This window comes from Orycteropus afer, unplaced genomic scaffold (genome assembly GCF_000298275.1).
Source record: "Orycteropus afer afer isolate SDZICR_OR568_19922 unplaced genomic scaffold, OryAfe1.0 scaffold00612, whole genome shotgun sequence".
NCBI classification, from domain to species: domain Eukaryota; kingdom Metazoa; phylum Chordata; class Mammalia; order Tubulidentata; family Orycteropodidae; genus Orycteropus; species Orycteropus afer.
Genome location: NW_006922199.1, coordinates 739718 through 747605, shown reverse-complemented (window position 1 = coordinate 747605; position 7888 = coordinate 739718). Strand labels below are relative to the sequence as shown.

The window sequence follows — 7888 nt, the reverse complement described above, 5'->3', positions numbered from 1 at the left end:
TTATCTTGCTTCTTTGTGTGGACTATGATGCTCTGTTGTCTCTGAGGCATTGTGATGTCTTTGTGTTTATATTTAATTGGTGATTATATGTTGGCATGACTTGTGCACAATTTTTGTTTTCTTTGTATGTTATCTATACAGGCAGGGTACTGTGCTGTGCTCCTCTATTCACTAGTTGACAGCACTTATACACTCACCACCTATCGCCTTTCCTTCCTCAGCCTCTCATATGTCCTTGCCGACCCTGGCAAACAGAGCCTATTCTTAGGTCCTGTTTTCATTCAAGTTTTTCCACTAGGTGGTACCTACTCCACCTCTGTATAGTTCCTTTCACAGCTCAGGGGTCCGGGATTATCTTCTGTATCTCTGTCCATTGGTTTTTCTTTTCTTTGTTGAAGAGGGTCTGTGTCGCTTCTCTGCCTATTCCTCCATCTTACCGGAAGTTCCCTTTACTTTTTCTTAAGAGCTTCTGGTACAGCAGGCACCTTCTGTTTCTTCTCTCTGACATCACCCTCCATGGTTCCAACCACACACACACACAAAAAAAGGCCAGATGACACAATCTTGCTGAAAATGAAAATGATTCGAAGCACTTACTGGTGAAAATCAAAGACTATAGCCTTCAGTATGGATTACACCTCAACATAAAGAAAACAAAAATTCTCACAACTGGAGGAATAAGCCAGATCATGATAAATTGAGAAAAGACTGAAGTTGTCAAGGTTTTCATTTTACTTGGATCCACAATCAATGCACATAGAAGCAGTAGTCAGGAAATCAAATGACATATTGCATTGGGCCAATCTGCTGCAAAAGACCTCTTTAATGTCTTAAAGAACAAAGATGTTACTTTAAAGACTAATGTGCACCTGACCCAGGCCTGGTATTTTCAGTCACCTCACATCACAGTCACTCCTCGGAAGGAAGGTTGGGCAATCTACTTCCGTAGTTATACTGCCTCGGAAACCCAAGGAGGGTCACTATGAGTCAGGTCTGACTTGACAGTACATAACAACAACAACAACACATCCATGTGAGAGCTGGACAACGAATAAGGAAGACCACAGATTTGATGCATTTGCATTGTATTGGTGAAGAATACTGAATGTAACATGGACTGCTAGAAGAATGGACAAATCTGTCTTGGAGGAGATACAGCCAGAATGTTCCTTAGAAGCAAGAATAGCTAGACTTCATTTCTTTTACTTTGGTCATGTTGTCAGAAAGGATGTCATGTGTTTTGTTACCTAGTGCTGCTCTAACAGAAAATACCACAGGTGGATGACTTTAACAAACAGGGATTTATTCTCATACTGTTTAGGAGGCCAGAAGTCTGAGTTCAAAGTGCCAGCTTTAGAGGCTGCATGAAAGACCCTCGACCTTGGGCTTCAGTTCTGTCTCTTGCTCCCAGCCCACTGGAACTAGAGGTGTCTCTTCAGCCAGGCAGCTCCTGACTGCTGAGGTTGACAAACTCAAGGTTGACAAGTAAAATGGCAGTCCCAAAATTATCAAACCACAAGGCAAGCCACTAATTCAAGTCCCTCACAGTCCCAAGATCAGCAGACAACATGGCTAGAAACCCTTCTCAAAGCTGCATGTTATATCCTGAAAGCAGACCACATCCCTAAGGCAGCTACTCAGCTGCTCCAGTAGATTCTACCATGCAGTTGATTCTCAGTCTTATCATGGGGAGTAACTGTACCTAGCTGCCCAGCCACTCAACACTAGGCCCAGCCAAGTTGACATAAACTTAACTACCACATCATGCTTGGTAGAGGGTGAGCAAAAAAGGGGAAGACTCTCAACAACACAGATTAATAGAGTGGCTGCAATGATGGGCCCAGGCATACCAACAATTGTGAGATAGCTCAGGATCAGGCAGTGCTTCATTCTGTGGTATGTAGGGTCGCTATGACTGGGAACTGACTTAACAGCATCTAACAACAACAACCATGATGTTGAGCATGTTTTCATATGCTTATTGACCATGCAGAATGTCTATTCAAATCCTTTGTCCATTTTTAATGTGGGTTATATTTTATTGTTGAGTGTAGGATGTCATTATATATTCTGGATTATTGTTGTTAGTTGCTTACTCATGGCAACCTTATGTACAACAGAATGAAATGTTGCTGGGTCCTGCACCATCTCTATGATATTTGATATGTTTGAGCACACTGATGGTTTCCTTCATTTTCATCTACCAACCATGATGTCCTTTTCTAGTGACTGGTCTTTCCTGATGACATGTCCAAAATAAATAAGCTGTGTATGTCAACTTGGTTGCGCCTGGCTGAGTGGCTGGGCAACTGGTGTTAGTTATTCCCCATGATGAGACTGGCAATCAACTCCATGGTGTAATCTACCACAAGTAGCTGAGTAGCTGCTTTGGGTATGTGGTCTGCTTCACATATATAAGAAGTAACTTTGGGAACAGTCTCTAGCTTATGGCATGCTTGAACCCTGCATTTAGCCGTGTCATTGTTCAGCAGCCTGCTATGCTCTGCTGACCTTGGGACTTTCAATGGACTTGAATTAATGGCCTGCTATATGGATTGGTAACATTGGGACTGTGCCTTGTTACTTGTCAACCTTGGGCTTATCAACCTCAGCAGCCAGTAGCTGAATGAAGAAGTCTCCAGCTTCAGTAGCCTGTGAGCAGGAGGCAGAGCTGAAGCCCAAGGTAGAGGGGCTTTTACTCAGCCCCTAGAGCCTGGCACTTTGAACTTGGACTTAAAGCCTCCAAACTGTAAGAGAATAAACTCCTGTTTGTTAAAGCCATCCCATCTGTGGTATATTCTTGTCAGAGCACCATTAGGTAACCAGAACACAAGCCAAATTCTCTCCATTCTTGCTTCTAAAGATCATTCTGGTTATATTTCTTTTGAGACTGATTTGTTTGTTCATCTGGTAGTTCATGGTATATTCATTATTTGCCTGAACACCACAGTTTGAGTGCATCAATTCTTTTGTCTTCCATTTTTATTGCCCTGTTTTCACATGAATATGAGATGATTGAAAACTTAGACATCAAAATGACGTTTGCTTTTCAAATTTTAAAGAAGTTTTTTGCAACAAATTTGCCAATACAATACCTCATTTGATTTCTTGACTGCTGCATATTTGAACATTGATTATTGATCCAAGTACAACAAAATAATTGACAACTTCAATTTCTTCTTCATTTATCATACCTTAGCTGTCCAGTTGTGAGAATTTTTGTTTTCTCCAAGTTCAAATGTAATTCATATTGAAGGCTATAGTCTTTGACCTTTATCAGTAGGTGCTTAAAGTCATCTTCATTTTAGGCAGGCAAAGTTGTGTCAAATGCATATCACAGGTTACTAACGAGTCATCCTCCAATCTCAATACTACATTCTTCTTCATTTACTCCAGTTTCTCAGATTGTTCAGTAAACAGATCAAATAAGTAAAATGAAAGGATACAACCCTGTCACTTACCCTTTCCAATTTTGAATCATGCAGTATCCCCTTGTTCTGTCCAAATGACAGCCTCTTGATCTATAGAAAGGTTCCACATGAACACAATTAGTGTTCTGAAGTCCCCATTCTTCACAATGTTATCATCCATAATTTGTTATGATCCACAGAGTTGAATGCCTTTGCATAGTCAATAAAACATAGGTAAACATTTTTTGGTATTTTTCACTTTCAACCAAGATCCATCTGACAAGAAAAACCTGTCTCATCCCTAATTCTCTATCCTCTTCTGAACATGGCCTGAACTTCTGGCAGTTCCCTGTCAATGTATAACTTCAGTCATTTTTAAATTATCAGCAAAATTTTGCTGACATATGATATTGATGATATTTTTTGATAATTCCTGCATTCTACTGGATCATCCTTTTTTTGGAATGGGCACAAAAATGGATCTCTTTCAGTCACCCAGATAACTGTCTTCCTTATTTCTTGACATAGACATTAAGCATTTTCAGTGTTGCATCTATTTGTTGAAGCATCTCAGTTAATGTTCCATTAATTCCTGGAATCTTGTTTTTCACCAATGCCTTCAATGCAGCTTGAACATCTTCCTTAAGTACCAGTGGTTCTTGGTCATATGCTACCTCCTGAAATGACTGACCTTTGACCAAAACAAGACCCTTATCAAATATATGATTTGCAAAAACGGTCTCTCATTCTTTGGGTTCTTTTATTTTCTTGACAGTGTCTTTTGAAGCACAAACTTTTAAATTTTGATGAAATTCAATTTATCTACTTTTTTGCTCTTCTTTTTTTAGGTTCTCATGGTAAACGTTTAGGTTATTTGACATTTTTGTTCCTTTTAATATAGTTTTTTATGGCTATAAACTTCCCTCTAAGTACTACTTTCATTGCATCACTAATGTTTTAATATGTTTTGGGTTTTTTGTTGTTGTTGTTTGTTTTTGATTTATTATTTATCTGTTGAGATTGTGCAATCTACTTCCATAGTGATATCACCTTAGAAACCCAAAGAGGGGTCACTATGATTCAGAAAATGATTAAACAGCAGTGAGTTTTTTTTGTTTTGTTTTTGGTTGTCTAGGGAGAACTGGGGAGCTCTGGTAGCATAGTGGCTAAGGCACTTGACTGCTAACCAGAAGGCTGACGGTTCAAACCCACCAGCCACTCCTCAGAAGGAAGGTTGGGCAATCCTACTTCTGTAGTGATACTGCCTCGGAAACCCAAGGAGGGGTCGCTATGAGTCAGGGCTGACTTGACGGCACATAACAACAACAACAACAGGGAGAACTGAGCAGAGTGGGCTAAATATGTCTGTTGTCCCAAAGGGTCAAGCTTCTTCAGTGTATAAACTGTCTCTCTTTTCATTAAGAGGGGGAACCTGACCATACTTACTACACCAGATATTCCAATTCACAAGTTGTTTTTCATTCTATTTGGGAGATTTTCTGCCATTATTTCTTCAAATTGTCTGTCCCATTCTCTCACTCCTCTCCTTCTGGAATTGCCATTGTGTACACTTGATGCTATCTAACAGGTCTCTATGACTTTATTTTTCTTCATTTGTGTGTGTGTGTTCCTCGGACTAGATAATTTCAATTGACCTATCTTCACATTCCCTTACTTTGCCAGTTTAAATCTATTGTTGAGCCCCTATAGTGAATTTTTCATTTCAGTTACTATAATTTTTAAGTCTAAAAATTCAGTTTGGTTCTTTCCATTTGTATCTCCTTATTCATAGTCTCAGGGGCTCTGGCATTCAGCTGCTAACTGAAAGGTAGCAGTTTGAATTTACCATCTGCTCTGCAGGAGGAGGATGAAGTAGTCTGCTTCCATAAGATTTATAATCTCAGAAACCCTATGGGGCAGTTCTGTTCTTTCCTGTAGATTTGCTATGAATCAGAATTGACTCAGTAGCAGTGGGTTTGGTGTTTTGGTTACCTAGTGCCACTATGATAGGAATATACCACAGATGGGATGGGTTGACAAACAGAAGTTTATTCTCTTACAGTTCAGGAGGCTAGAAGTCCAAGTTCAAAGTACCAGGCTCTAGGGGCTGAGTGAAAGCCCCTCAACCTTGGGCTGCACCTCTGCCTCTTGCTCCCTGCCCACTGAAGCTACAGACATCTCTTCACTCAGGCAGCTACTGGCTGCTGAGTGAGACTAACAAGCCCAAGGTCAACAAATAAAATGGCACAGTCCTAATGTTACCAAACCACATTAATTCAAGTCTGCTGAAAGTCCCAAGGTTGGCAGAGCATGGCAGGCTGCTGAACAATGACATGGCTACATGCAGAGTTCAAGCATGCCATAAGCTAGAGACCATTCCCCAAGCCTTCTCCTTATATACGGGAAGCAGACCACATCCCTAGGGCAGCTACTCAGCTGCTCACAGTAGATTCCACCATGGAGTTGATTACCAGTCTCATCATAGGGAATACTACATTCAGCTGCCCAGCCACTCAACCAGGCCCAGCCAAGTTGACATACAAACTTAACTACCACATTTAGTTTGAGTGTTCATCCTCTCTATTTAATGAGACATAAGTCTAATACTTTACTTCTTTACACATGTTTTCCTTTCATTCTTTGAACATACTTATAATAGTTAATTTAAAGACTTTCTTTAGTAAGTCCAATATGTGGGCTTTCTCAGGGATAATTTCTATTGATTGCTTCCCCCTGCCCCTTGTTTATGGGGCATGCCTTTCTGTTCCTTTGCATGTCTCATAATATTTTTGGTTAAAAACTGGCATGTTAAATAATATAATGTGATAACTTAAGAAGTCAGATTCCTTCACCCTTTCTTTAAGGTTTTGTTGGTGTTGTTTGTTGACTGACTTTCCTGAATTAATTCTGTAAAGTCTATATTCATTGTTGTATGCAATCACTGAAGTCTCTCCTCATTTAACTTACTGGTTATCTCATGATTGTATAGAAATTTCCTTAAATGCCTCACACCAGTGAAACTTGCAGCCTTTTTCTCAAGGCTTTGTGTCAATGTTGGGGAATCCCTTCAATGCTCTGGCAGGCAACATACAAATCTGCCTTAGTCTTTGCTTCCTGCTTGTGCAGTGCCTCATTAAGCCAGAAGTGAGCAATTAAGGTCTCATTAGGTCTTCTCAGAGCATGCACAGAGTTCTGTACATGCATGTGGCTTTCTAGATTCCCAGGGTCCTATCAGACCTTTTCACTCCTGTAAAATTCATGGGGACAGCATTGTCTTACCTCCTCTAATTTCACAAGAAGGAGGAGGACCAAGATGAGCACTAACAGCACAATGCTGGTACCTATGAGGCAGAGGTCAGTCATGCTACCACCCTACAAACTTTTTACCAATTCTGTCACCAACCATATCTCCCATAGCACTCTCTACTTCTCTTCTGGGTTTGATAATTCATTGTAATGGCCACACAGAACTCACAGACAATACTTATGGTCATGGGGTTTATTAGAGAAGTAACAGGTTACAATTCAGTTTAGGACCACTCAGGATACAATTCTTCAAACAGGACAGCCTTCCCTTAGCCATGCCCATAGGCATACCTCTCTTGGCTCTCAGCACCTTGGCCTGACCTCTGCTCTACTCAGGCAAGTGGTGCCTAAAGAGGCACACCACTCCTCCAGCAAGCCGCCTTCATGAAGGCACTCGGCTTTCTTGCTTCACGTGTGGGAAGCCTGCCACAATGTCTCATGCCAATCTCTTGGTGTACATTCTGCTACCTCTAATGCACCTGTCTCTCTGCCATCTTTCTGCTCTTTATCTTCTCAGTGCAGGGATCTCAGGTACAAGGACATGCTTTACTCCTGGCTCTTCTTTCTTCTTTATAGAGAGATCCCTCTTTCTACCTGTGGGATAGATTATTTTAAACCTAGCAATATGGCAAACTGACCAGTACCCAGGTTAGAGTTCCATACACATTTTTTGCATGGTCCCACTCACACAATGATGCCATGTACCTTATTTATATTATTAACAACCTATCCAACCCCCTTGATGGGCCACCAGGACCTCATATTTACACAGTCCCACACAGTCATCTTTTGGGAGTCACAAAGACCATGGCTAGAAGAGCCATATTAAGCAATTTACCAGACTGCAACATTACATTCCCCAGTTTTTCTTTTTAAGTTTTTTGTCAAACTCTTGTTAGTCATGAGGTGCTGAATACTAAATAATTGTCACTGATTATTTTCAGCAAAGGCCTTGAGGTTCACACAGAACAAGCTTTCAATCAGGTAATATAAAAACAAGCCCTGACAAAGACATCACTGGAAAGGAAAACAAAAGACCAATATCCCTCATGAATATAGATGCAAAAATCTCCAACAAAATCCTAGCCAATAGACTCCAACAACATATCAAGAAAATCATTCATCATGACCAAGTGGGGTTCATATCAGGTGTGCAGGGATGGTTCAACATT

At 40.6% G+C, this 7888-nt stretch overlaps 1 pseudogene; it reads right to left on the bottom strand.

Moving 5' to 3' along the window:
• LOC103210470 overlaps positions 1–518 on the bottom strand; it is a 3646-nt pseudogene extending 3128 nt beyond the window's left edge.
• Between the last annotated feature and the right edge of the window lie 7370 nt (positions 519–7888).